Here is a 14198-nt window from a genome sequence, read left to right as displayed (position 1 = left end):
CTTCAAATAATTCAAATAATCCTTCAGTGCCAAAGTACAGATGCAATGTTTAGGCTATATTGCATATACAGCAACTACAAAATGTCAGCTGGATCAAAGATCACAATAATGCACTCAAGGTAAAGATATATAATGTAGAAACATAAAAACTTACAGGAAATGCCTTCTCAAGGGCTATGAATGATGGATGGCACAGGATGAACAGATGTCACCTTAGCTGGAGCACCAAGCGGCAAACTCTGTGGAAGGGCCGGGACGCCAATACGGAAGTGGCACACACTGCAGTTCATATATTGGCCGATAGGGAGTGACTTGCAGAAAGGAGTAATTTCCATAGACCCCCATGTTAAAATGCCCAACTTTACAGCAGAAAAAAACATGTTTCTACCCATGGATGCAATACATATTATATGAATATAGTTAGATTCCACCTTCATGATTATGGATCTGTGAGTGAATTTTTTTCTAACACGACCCTATTATTTATATTAGGTCTTAACGTTTTTGCATAAATTAGGGCGTGGTCACATTGAGTGACGGCTCTGTGAAGTGAATGCTGCTGTTAGCTTCTTGTCTCTCTGCTAGCTGCCCCGTGAAGCTACAGGCACTCTGCCTGTTCAGCTCATCCAGGGAACACAACTTGCCCCCGGCCGTGTTTGTTTGTTCTTCATGCTTATATATCGGACTATTGTGACTCGCTCTGCGGTTGAAACAGACGATGCATGAATGGGGTTTTGCGGTAAGTTAAATTTGAGTACTTATTTATGTGTTAATGACTTTAATCAGCTACGTAATTAATGTTACGGCTTGGGTTAGCGTGTAAGCGAGTGGTAGCTACATCGGTGCTAACGATGCTAATAGTAGCTTCCAAGTTAAAATCATAGACTATATTTATAAAGGTTAAAACGAAATAGACAAGTGTTAAGTGGGATAATACTGTACAACAAACGGCTTCTGTTTGAGGTTGATAAAATAAGGTCATCCTTGTAACTTAGAGAGATGATTATTTTGTAGGAACTGTATGCATCGCTAAGGTTAATTTAAATTGGCTATGCTCAAGTATGTAGACAAGCTAATGTCGAAGTAGTGTATGTGAAATCAACCTCACAATAACATGTGTGTATATTACAATTATTAATGTCATATTTCAAGATGATTACTTAGATATTACAATATGGTTGGTTGAGCTGGAGTTCATTATTGAGCTTACACGTTAACGTCAGTCATATCTGAAGAACGAACGCAAACCTTGTTGTTTTTATTAATTGCATTACCAAATTGGTATCAAATAAACAGCAAGCATTGGTAACACAACTTCCAAAGTTACAGTAAAATAAAAAGGACCCTGACTCGGACAATACACAATCCAACATGTTCAACAGAAGAGAATGAGTTATATTGTTTGTACACATGGTACTTTACATATATATCTGTTTGTTTAAGGTGTCCAGGTGATGCAGACAGGCTGGACCAGAGAGTGAGAGACAGAACTGGACTCCTCACAGCAGTGAACTTCAGCACAGGTACAAATACTATTTTTTTCATACTGTACAAAGAATCAAGAAAGTATTGACTTTAATACACTGATATACATTCCATTAAACAATACTAGATCACCTACACACCAGTGAAGTTGAGGGTTTTTTCTGTGCAAAGACTTACATTTAGATGTTAACAAGCAATATGATTTTGTCAGCTTTCTAATTTAATGTATTAAAGGCAAAGATATTTAACACATAGTGAGAACTGCTATTTATCTCTCAATATTGTCTGTGAAAAACGTGGTAAAAGTCATTCTTTCAGTGAGACAACAGAGCAAGCTTCTACAGTTGCACTATGTTTTGATAACAGTTAAATATTATTTTGATAATAACATATATTTCAATGTTGATGAACTTCATACTTTTCATTCATAATCTGATTGTCTTTGTAGCTCACTGTTCAAATAAAAAAAACAATTACAAAATAATTATGTCTACAGCCCCTAAACACACAAACACACCGCTTTCATAAATAGCACACTTGTTCTGCAATAATATGTTTTATGTTTCCTGTAATTTTTGTTAGGAAAGGACATGCCTGAAAGACACAACATTTTCTACTTCTCTGAGGGTCAAGAAGAACATCCAAGAGGAACATTAAAAGCTGATGCTATGAGATTTTAAGACCAGTACACTACTTTTATTTTAAAAACAGTCAGCTGATCGAATGCACCTATTTCCACATCGACACTCCATCAGCTGATTATTTCTATTTGCCTCACTTTATGAGCTTCACATCACTTGTGCCTTGTACCGCAGAGTTTGCAACGTCACAAATAAATGGGGCGAATCTTCAGTAAGAATAATGGACAAAAGGAGTGCAAATACAAATACAATTTATTGAAATGTGAACCAAAACTTAATCAAACATGTTTTAAATAAAAAGCACATATGGACAGAAGGTGTAAAACTATTAAAGTAAACACATTTAGTCAAATAAAGTGACAGACTAGGCCTGTGCAGTTGGTATCAGCTTTGCCCAGCATGGGCTCCTCCATCAGGCCTGGACCTCCTCACAGAGGAAAGACCCTCAGTCCTCTCCAAACCAACAGACAGGACGTCCATCACACGGAGGTTTCTCCCTGAAGCCTCTGCAGCTTTCTGGACACTACGCTGTCTCAATCCGTCCACACTGAATATGAGAGGGGGAAAATGAAAATAACAAATGCTTTAGATAATAAGAAACATAAAGTTGACTGTTGAGTTGCTAAAATTGTTTAGATTGTCAATACTATTACTGTATAACTAATATATCAGGTTAAGAGGCACATTCAAATAAAGATTGGTCTTTAAATACATGTTGTCTTTTGAATTGTTTGTCTAAAGTCAAGGATCTAGAACTGGTACTTAGTTTTAATGATACAGTCTTGTTATTATGCTGTTTGGAGGAGGCCTCATAGGTAAGAGCACTATCTAGCTACCACCGTAGGGGCGACTGTGGCTGTGAGGGAGTGTGGTCGTCTTTCAACCAGAAGGTTGTGGGTTCGATCCCAGCCCATGCAGTCAACATGTCGATGTATCCTTGGGCAAGATACTTAACCCTGAGTTGCTCCTGATGGCATGGCCAACGGTGTGTGAATGTGTGTGAATGTTAGGTTCTAGAGCAGGGGTGGCAAACTCATTTCAGTTAAGGGGCCACATACTGCCCACTTTGATCTAAAGTGGGCCGGACCAGTAACATCATAGCATAATAACCCACAGGCCCTACATAACGACAATATTTCTGTTTAAGTCAAATAAGTAGCTACAAGTATTCGGAAAATGTCCACATGTAATGAGACGCAAAACGTTATGAACAAACTGAAATGTACTGTATTAAGACAAACAAGTGCAATTTCAAGTGCTACACACATGTTCTTTACAACAGATCACAGTTTCCACCTGAACTGACTCACCACAAAATGCAAATAAAAACGTGGGAGCTATTAAGTGAGGAGTTTGAGTTACCTCCCTTGCCTTGAAAATATAGAATTTTTATATTGGCAGTGCAGCCACAGTGTCACATCAAATCAAACTTTTTTTTGCCTATTGAAGCTGCTGATTGACATTATAATACACAATGTTCAGTGACAGAATAATATAACATTTTCAAATATTTCAGTAGGTTCTTATTTTCACAGAACTGAGGTCACAGAACTGATTAATTTGCTCCTGAAACTTGACATCTTTTAGCCCTCACAAGGGCATCAATATCAGGCTTAAAATCCTGACTAGCAGCCAATTTAATTATTTCATTCAGGCACTTGTGTGTGAGTCTTGAGCGCAGCTTTGTTTTAGTAATGTTCATTACAGAGAAAACCTGTTCACAAAGGTAGGTGGTCCCAAACATGCTCAAAACCGTTGCTGCCCGGGCTGTCAATTTGGGGTATCCTGGCAAAAGATACCGATAAAATGTGGACAAGTCCGACGAGGCAAATTTGTCCTTTAAATCCTGATCACATTGTAAGTCGATTATCTCAAGTTGTATGTCGACGGGCAGATCAGCAGCCTTAACTGCAAATGGCGAGCGAAAAACTGCAAACTCTGTCTCAAGCTCACCAAAGACCTGAAACCGCCGCTCAAACTCCCGCAGCAATTCCGTAATTTTGTCTTTGTACCGTCTCATGTCAGAAGTAACTCCGGTCGTATGCACATTTCTTAGATGAGGGAAATGAGCAGAGTCACCACTTGACAGCTGTGTCTCCCACAAAGCCAGCTTCAACTTAAATGCGCTTATGCTGTCATAATATTCTGTGACAACTTTTTTGCGACCTTGCATCGTTATGTTCAGATTATTCAAGTGCTCTGAAATATCCACCATAAATGCAAGGTCCTGCAGCCATTCTGGGTTTTTTAATTCATGCACTGGCTTACCCTTTTTCTCCATGAACTGTCCAATTTCCTCGCGTAGATCAGAAAAACGCTTCAGCACGGCACCTCGGCTCAACCACCTTACTTCAGTGTGATATGGTAGGCTACAGGTGATGTCTTTATCACTGAGGAGGCTGTCGAACTGACGGTGATTCAGCCCTCTGGCTCGGATGAAATTAACCGTTTGAACAACCACTTTCATGACGTGATCCATTTTTAACGACTTGCAACACAATGCCTCCTGGTGCAAAATACAGTGGAATGTCCAAAAACGATCTCCTCCATTTGCTGCTTGTACTTTCTCCCTGAATTTCGTTGCAACACCTGCTTTTTTCCCAATCATTGATGGCGCGCCGTCTGTAGCCAGACTGACAGCACGGGTCCAGTCCACTCCAACCCTGTCCAGTGCTTCAACGAGAGCGCTAAAAATGTCATCCGCTTTAGTGGTGTCTGTCATAGGAACCAACTCAAGGAACTCTTCGGTGACCGTCAAAGTCTCATCAACACCACGAATGAATATGGCCAGTTGAGCAACATCTGTAATGTCAATGCTCTCATCGATTGCAACTGAAAATGCTACGAATGACTTGACTTTTGTTTTTTTCTGGCTATCCAAATCTGCTGAAAGATCGGCAATCCTATCCTTCACTGTATTCCTCGTTAGACTAATGTTGGCAAAAGCCTGTCGCTTCTCAGGGCACACCATTTCTGCATTTATGCATGTTTTCACAAACTCACCCTCAGAGTATGGCTTTGAGGCTGATGCTATTTCGTTAGCGATGAGATAGCTGGCTTTCACTGCTGCGTCACTTATATCTCGGCTCCGGGTAAAAATGGCCTGTTGTTTCTTTAGACCTGATAGCAGGTCATCTTTTTTTTTAATCTTTTCTTTTCTCCGTTGTCCTTGCAAGCAGTCGTATTTCTCTCCATGGTGAGTCTCATAATGGCGGCGAATATTATATTCTTTGAGCACAGCAACTTGCTGCGAACACACCAAGCATACAGGTTTTCCATTTACCTCTGTAAAAAAATAGGATGCAGTCCATTTTTCTTGGAAAACTCGGCACTCCGTGTCCACTTTTCTCTTTTTTGACAGAGACATTTGGGGATGAGGGTGTCAGAGGTTATTGACTGCATTCACTACTCTTACTCATCACTTGTTTTACAGTCTGGCTGCGCTCTCACTGGTACCGGTGCGGTAGTGCGCCCACTAGTGGAAGGATTCAAAATAGCAGTTTTTTTTCCTCCTCTCACAGCCTACTTAGCAAAGTCCTTCAGCTCCGTGGGCCAAGCTGAAATGCTTCCCGGGCCGGATCTGGCCCGCGGGCCGTATGTTTGCCATCCCTGTTCTAGAGTAAGGTACACTGCTCTGTATGAATGGGTGTGAATGGGTGAATGACATGTACTATGTAAAGCGCTTTGAGGGGTCTCAAAGACTGGATAAAGCGCTATATAAGTACAGTCCATTTACCATCACATGTACCTTAGCTTGACTTAAATGTATTAAACGTATTAATTAAGTGATATCTAAATAACTAATATCATGCAAACATATTAATATTTGCTTGATTCCAGTGTTGAATTTAGCACAATTGCATACAAACGTTAAGGGATTTTAAGATTCTGAAGTATTATGCCAAAAATTCAATAACTTAGATTATTATTTACAGTTTTGCTGAATAGTTTCATGTCCGCTTACCTTAGAAACGTAAAATGCCACGGCAGTGTGCAGATGGGGAGCATGTTAGCTTAGCTTGGTAGCTTCAGCTAGCTCTGGAGCTTGCAGCTCGGTGGCAGGAGGTCCCGCCTCGGCTCCGCCTCTTTGCCCTTATTTGGAGCAGGCGGGAGTTGAACTCTGACGTCACTGTCGAGCCGTTAGTGGCCGACTCCGCCTACTAAGGGCTTCTCGGCAACTCTGTAGAATCCTATGGGTGACGTCACGGACCCTACGTCCATTTATATATACAGTCTATGTGGAGCAATGGATGTATAATAAGAACTGGATACAGCGTGGGAGGCGGGGCCTCATTCATTCCTATGAGAGTTGCTCATTGGCGCATGATGATAAAATGGCCCAACTTTTGAGAGAGCGAAACTTCACAGATTACCCGGCATGCCTGAGAAGTACCCGTATGTGCGCTCATAGCGCATGCGCAACTTTAACCAAAATACTCGTTCACATCAAGCACGTCAATTTGCGTACACGTAACAGCACCGCACGTTCATGACAGCATGATAATGGCTTGTTTTTATGATGGATTTGATATTAACGAGGCGGCAGTTAGCAGCTAGCGGCTAGCTAGTAATTATGCTAATATACACATCAATCGTGATGTACTTATATTACGCTGTAACAGGATCTAGTGATATCTTAGCAACAGAGCTTCATTTAGCATGAAAGAAGTATTGCACTGTATATATATATATTAATATATATATATATATATATATACAGTGAAATAAGCTTCTTAGTGCAATAAGAAGCTACAGGGACGTTAATCTAACGTCGGTTATATTAACTTTATTTAATACAACATTTAGGGTACAAGATTTAATCATACAGTCCATGTAATATAATATTTTACAAATGAGGAATTACAGCAAACATGTGCAATATATCCATTATTACAGCTCCGTGGGATGGCAGTGAGACGATATGGGTCCGTTGTTATTGTGCATCCATGGGTAAAGATAAACGCATGTAGTGCTGAACCTGCTGAACACGTAACATGAATGTGCCGGGCGGCGCGGTCCCGTGGGTTAGATGCGCGTTCATAATGCAGAGGGATATAACTCTCAGAATAACGTTATTAGCACATTTTTACAACTTGAGGAACGAATGTTTTTAATAAGGGCTATACACGTGTTCATACTGGGTGGTTTATTTAGTTTAAAAAAAATTATCCCACGATTTACAGACCATTCTTTCCCCATGTAAGTCAATGGGAAAAACTGTTTCCGGGACCAGCAACCAAACGGAAGTGTAGTACCGCCGTTTGGCCAGCACGAATATTCTCATCAGACTCCGGCGCACTTTCTGGGGGCTTGTGTGGAGCACACATGCTATTCTGAAATGTCTCAGGCTAACTTCCTGTCACATGGGAACAAAAAATAACTGCTTCATGCAGTGCGGGAAGTCACCAGAAGGAGTCACTATAACACACAAAATAATTGGCGGAGCCAGAACAGTGTGCGTAGATGCAGCGGACAGACAGGTCTCTGCTTACTTTTAATACTTGTAAATAAAACTTTTGGCCCGTCATGTATTTCCCTCATTGTAGCGACCAGAGGGAGGGGGGGGGGGGATGTATCCAGTCTCGGATAGTGTTACGTTATTATGAGAGTGCTCTGTTCGATTCTGAAATTGTATATATTTATATAAATATATACATGTATGTGTGTGTGTGTGTGTGTGTGTGTGTGTGTGTGTGTGTGTGTGTGTGTGTGTGTGTGTGTGTGTGTGTTTCCACACCTGTAGCCTGTTATTGTCTCATTATACTGTTAGAAATTAAAATCAATGTTTTGATGGTATAATGTAGCTTAAACATACCGTCAGTTTAAACGCTCTTTTATACTGAAAAACCAGAAATTCTTGTGCACAAGCAGTTAAGCTTTTATTCTGAAAATCCTTCATCTACGGTTAGCATGTAGCATGTGGCTAATATACGATTTCCTAAAGAGGTGAATTGAGAAGCGAAATGACTTGGTGTGGTGAAAACCGAAACCTACTGATTTAACACTACAACGATAGATGTCGAGATACTACCATGTTGAATATTAAATGAAAGTACAGTTTATTTGAATACATTATTGTTTACAGACGAGAGTAGCATGTGGCAACATCCGGAATGACCGGAAACCAAACGAGCCGAGAAGTATTGTTTAGAGTATTGATTACAGCGTTTACAATGTGTTAAATGAAAAGTGATGAAAGAGAATATGAGGAGAAACGGCGTGTTAAGCATATATTGAATGTGAAAAGAACCTATCCTCTGTTTAAATGCAATAACGGACATTGGAGACGAGGTGAGCCGGCTGGCGGGGAGGAGCCAGCAGAGGATATATATAGCAGCGCCGGAGGAGAGATCCGCTGTCTTCTTCTTGCTCAGGAGAACCAGATCACAGCTGTTTTCTGCCGGAACAATATTCTGTCTGTAACACTACCGCGCCTTTTTTAATTAAAGTATCCCATTTGAATCTTTTCAGAGACTCCATTTAGTCTCATTTTAAAGCTTCTCTCCTGGACGCGAGAATAAAGAACATATTTAACAATTGGCGAGCTAGCCAGGATCTCGCAAAACCGGGAGAGACTACAGCAGGCTGCTTGCTGGACCCGCTGGCATCCGTTCAGCACACAGAGAGCTCAAATCAACTAGGTATGGAGAAACCTGTTATATCGAATTCTTCAATAGTTAATGTAGGACAATGTTAGTTCTGTGTGTTTGACGGCGGCCAGCGGATCCTGAAAATAGCTGTGCAATTTAAGTTAAAACAAGCCTAAATTGATAAATATTGGTAGCATACCACGTGGCGTTGCTTTGTTACAGGCAGGGTGAGTTCAATTTCTTTTTTTCTATTTAACCCTGCATGCTATTCGTTTGTCTGTTAGTACATGTCGGCTAGAGGCCAATCACTATATGTGTCTTTTGTTGCGTTTTACGTTTTACGTGAATGGTTTTAGGCCATTAAGCAGTCGGGACTGCTTGAGGTAAAGACACAGCCAAAGTTTGAAGCTAAGGTTATTGGAGTGAGTGTTTTGTGTAACAACAGCGTGAGGCTGTTTTAAAAAAGTCCTATTTCAAGGAAAAGGCCTGAGTAGTTTGAAGCTCTCAGTGGTTACACCATTCTGTTTTTCAAGACATTGCGTTGTGGATTACGGCAGGAAGTGCGACATTCGTGCGTTAGATAGACGATATTCTTCTAATTGTGTTTGCTTAGCGTCCTATTTGTCCCATAAATAGCGTGTTTAAACTAGGGCTGCAACTAACGATTATTTTGGTAGTCGACTAATCGGTCGATTATTTTTTCGATTAGTCGACTAATCTAACGATTATTTCTGTCACACCCTCCATCTCTGCTTCCTGTGGGCACGGCTCCTTTTCCGGGCTCCAGTGCATGTTTTACCTCAAGTCTGCACACCTGTGAATGTCACCCTGTTGTCCAGTCCCAGGATCAATTCAATCGCATTTTATTCTTGTCATTTCGCAGACCCTTGTTAATTATTATTTTAAGTTTGGAATTAATTACAGCGTCCATAAAGCTCTAGTGTGCTCTACTACGCTGTAAGCTTGGCGCTGTTTAGCAGCTCGTTGGTGGACACGCAGCCTCAACATAACTGAAATAGCGTTTGCTTAGCAAGCATTAACCATGAGACGTTCTGTTTTCCAACATGTAAGCTAACGTAAACATGACTATGGCTAACTTGCTCAAACTTACCCATGATCCAAAGTAGCAGTCCTCACGGTTCCAGGGTGCTTGCGTTTTAAATGCTCGTGCATCACTGTAGTGCTGCCGTGGAATGCCAATTCCCCTTTACAAATTCTGCATTTCACTGACTTCTTTGGCTTGTCGTCTGTGAAATACTCCCACACTTTTGAAACTCTCGGTCTCGCTTTTTTGAGCTCTTCATCACCCTCATTCTCTCTCCTTTCCGCCATCGTTCGTATTCTTTCTTCTTTGTTGTTAGTACAGAATGCAGTCATGGCAGACAATGGAGAGTATACTGCCCCCAGCACTTCCTGTAGTGCATTGCAGTTACAAATGAACATTTGCGCAGTTTTGAATTAACGTTACCGGCTCTCTGATTGTTTTTATACGACGCGTCAACACTAAAATTCCGCGTCGACGAATTTTTATGATCGACGTTGTCGATTATGTCGACTAATCGTTGCAGCCCTAGTTTAAACAGAAGAGATGACCATACTGGCTCTTAAAGTCAAAACATTTACGTACATGGGTAGAGGGCTATGACGTAAGGGTATGAGGCCCATTTATCATTGTAAACTAAATGGAAATGTTATTTTAAACTACAGTGTTGTGTGTTGAATTTACTAGACAAAATATCACCTCACCAATTTCAACTCCAGGTGTTTTCTCAAATCCCTTTGTTCTTCAGGTCAAAGGTTGGAAAACCAGTTGCCATTTTGTCTTGACCTCATGTTCACGGTGAGCCACACGGCAGTCACCATTTCATGAAATGCTAATTGAAGTACTCTGTTTGCTTTAACACACTGAGGCTAGGCATTCCATCTTCTAAAGAACATCATACTTCTTGTTAGAGTTAGAACTATTGGAAGTACTTCTGCTGGTAAATGTGTATTGGCGGTTTTGTGAATATTCTTCTTTGCAAATGTGTTTTGGCGGTTATGTGTTGTGTTGTTTAACCATAGTGTAAATTCCTATTTTAAAGATATTTTTGAGGAAACTAAGTTTCTCCTTGTTAAAAACGAGTCAGTTTTGAAACAGCTATTCCCTAGTGGATTAAGCTGGAATTTAAAATAGCGCACTCTGGTGGTAGTACAGAATTATTACCCAAATAGCGGAAACACCATAACATTGTGATTTTGAACCAAATTCATATTTCAAAGTCAAAACCATACACGGTACAACTTTATTTTAACATTTCATATTTTAATTTTGCATATTTTTTATATATTAATTAACTTTATTAATATTTTACCTTAAACTTAAAAAAAAAAAAAAAAAATCTATAAAAATAATAAAACTTTGAGCAAAAAAAAAAAAAAAATTAAAGTTCGGACGAACAGCAACGAAGGTGCTAGTCAGAAGATTAGTGCTTCATCTTTGATAGGTTAATAAATAATTAGAGAACATGTCACCAAAACAAGCTAAGTTGAGACTAGACGCAGGGCCAGGCTCAACTGCAGATATCAAGGAAAGGGTAAAAATCAGATCCGATGCTTTAACAGTTTCAAGTAAAAGACAGAGGACATGGATCAAAGCCGGACAACCCTCTTGGTATGGACCTGTAAACATTGCTATGAACAGAGCTGAAAAAAGAAAAGCTATGGTTGCAAGTCTGGTACTCCACCTGGAAGATGCCAGCCAAGGATTGACAAACAGCTTACATGTGGAAGAACTCGGCAGAATAATGAAAAAGGAACTCAACAGAGGAATGGAAGAGAGACGAAAGGCAGTTGAAGCCCATAATGACATTGTTGCAGATAGACAACAGAGAGAACAAGAAGAACGAAGAACCGGTGCATATACCTCCATGACATTGATAGCGGCTGGAAGAGGAGGATTTCGATACAAATCATGGACTCACAGGGACATGGAAGCATTAGTGTCAAAGCTACCTCCACTCACGAAAGGAGGTCAGAAGTGGGTGAATGATCTGAAGAGATACACAGCCCAGGACCACCTGTGCTTGGGAGACATGAGGGCCCTGCTCGGACGGATTGAAAGACGACTTGAAGTGAGAGCAATAGATTCCGAGGCCAATTGCACAAATGACCCAGATGACACTCCATTCAACTACATCAGGTCGAATTATTGGGTTGCTATTCGTCACATCTACCCAACAACACGGAGTTTACATGCCCTCAACAGCCTGAGAAAAGAACCGGGGGAAGACATGTATGCCTTCCTGAAGAGATGTGAAGGAGTGTGGGAGGACTCCACTGGAGAACGAGTATTTGGAAATCCAGCTACATAGAGCTACATATGTCACCACAGGAGGGAGAGGTTGAATGTTATTTAAAAGATAGTGAGTAGAATATTGCATTTACACAGAGCATCCACAGATTAGAAGTAGCAGAGTAGAACATTTAGCAGACTATTTTTGTAATTATGAGAAGGAAAATACATTACGAGTGATGTTGTTCCCCCACACAGAAAACTATTGTGTCCACACAACTAGTGAGGTCAAGAAGACGGGCTTCCACCCAAAATATGCAAGGGGCGGCGATACACCTGACGTGAAGCTGTCCAGACCTGAAAACAGAAACTCGATTCTGCTGTGGTGAAGTCTGGCTACAAAGGGAGGTGTCCGATAGGGTCGCTTGTCTCAAACCAGTGAAGAAGTCAACAAGAACCCAGCTGAACTAGAGAGTGACTGTTAGCGGGAGAACAGTGACGGAGCGACGGAGACTGGCCCAACATTTTCCAGCCAGTACATAGATGGACCCCGTCAGAAGACCGGGGCTGTGTTTAAAGGGGAACTTCATTTATTGTTAGCCAGAAGTGCAGTTTTTAATCAAACAATTATTTGATTTATGGAGTCAGATTACATTTTTCTCATAAACACAATTTTATAATCGGTCTGAAGTATCTGTTTTAAGGCGTGAGCTGCAGATTAAATAAGGTCACTCTCTGAGAGAATAGTTCATATTTTCCCTCCAGTTTGGAGAAATATTATTTTATCATATGTTAGTTCAGCAGTGTCAACCAATCCTCTAATCCTAGAATTATTGAGACGCATTAGCGACACCAGGGGTATTGTTTTTCGCAGCAACGATGATGCATAATACCATGACAAAAGCCATTATTGAAACAAGTAAACTATTAGAAGTGCTAATTGCTGATTTTTTTTAGTGAATATGCATTTATACCATCAGAAAACCATAAATCATACGATATTTTTGTACCCCTTGTGGGTACACGGAGAAGTTATATTTATTTAATGCAACGTTATGGGTTTTACATGTCCTGTTCAAAATAGGGTAATCATTGCAATATTAATTGAGCATTTTATGCTCAAAGGAGGGAGTGTCATGATTATACAGATATGTTGATTTCAGTGACGTTGTAGTTAATAAATAATAACATGTAGTCGACAAGAGGTATGCCGAAGCTCGGGCCTTCTCCAAGGAGGGAGTGGTCCAGTTTGAGATATTAGACAAATAGAAGTGGATGAATATGTCAGAACTCTGAGTAATATTATGCAAGTTTTGTCTACACAGCAGGCTAGGAAAACTACAGAGATACCAGACGAGACACCAGAAGAGACTCCTGTTCGGCCAGGTGAATGGGTGAGGGTGAAGGTTCACAAAAGACAGTGGGCTCATCCCCGGTGGACGGAAGCGTGAAAGGTTGTAACAAACTTCACACGCGCTCCGGTTTAAAGGTAAAGAAAAAGGAGCAAATTGACACCACCTCACACATTGTCACCCTTCACTGGCAACTTCCAGAACATTATTGGGAGTTAGGACTGATTTGGCAGAGCTGGAACAAAACAATAAATAGAAATAAGATAAAGATAGAAACAGCTCAAAAGACAAATTGTCTATAGATTTTTATAGATTGTACATTAATGTGAAAACCTATTTTTTGTTTTACATCTGTAAAAAGAGTCCAATTTGTTATGTTATTTTTGTACTCATTATTTAAATTCTGTAACGGACACAACCAGGGATAAAATAGAGATGATGAAAAGAACAAAGCCAAACCAATTGTGGGGTCCCCTAGGGATAAGAGTTAGAATAGCATTGTTGATTGTGCTCATTACACTTGGCACCTTTCTGGTTGGAAGGGGAGTACAATATTATGTAAGACATGGATCCATTAGTTCACTCATAGAATGCCCACATCACTAACAAGACTCCAGCTGGGTTTCAGAGACTTTCACTTATCCCCAGAGCCAAAAGATCAGCTGAGCAACAAGAGGAGGAGTTAGAAATACTCGGTCCCAAACAAGAGGCGGTTATAATCAAGATGATTCACCCCCTTATATGCAGTTCTTGTATCAAATGATGAGATGGGTTTAAGTGATGGATATGTAAGTGATGGGGATTTACAGATTAGGGGAATCTCTAAATACACTGGATCCATGTTTTAGTCTGTACC

Source organism: Notothenia rossii (assembly GCF_949606895.1).
Source record: "Notothenia rossii genome assembly, chromosome: 11".
NCBI lineage: Eukaryota > Metazoa > Chordata > Actinopteri > Perciformes > Nototheniidae > Notothenia > Notothenia rossii.
This window is presented reverse-complemented; position numbering follows the sequence as displayed.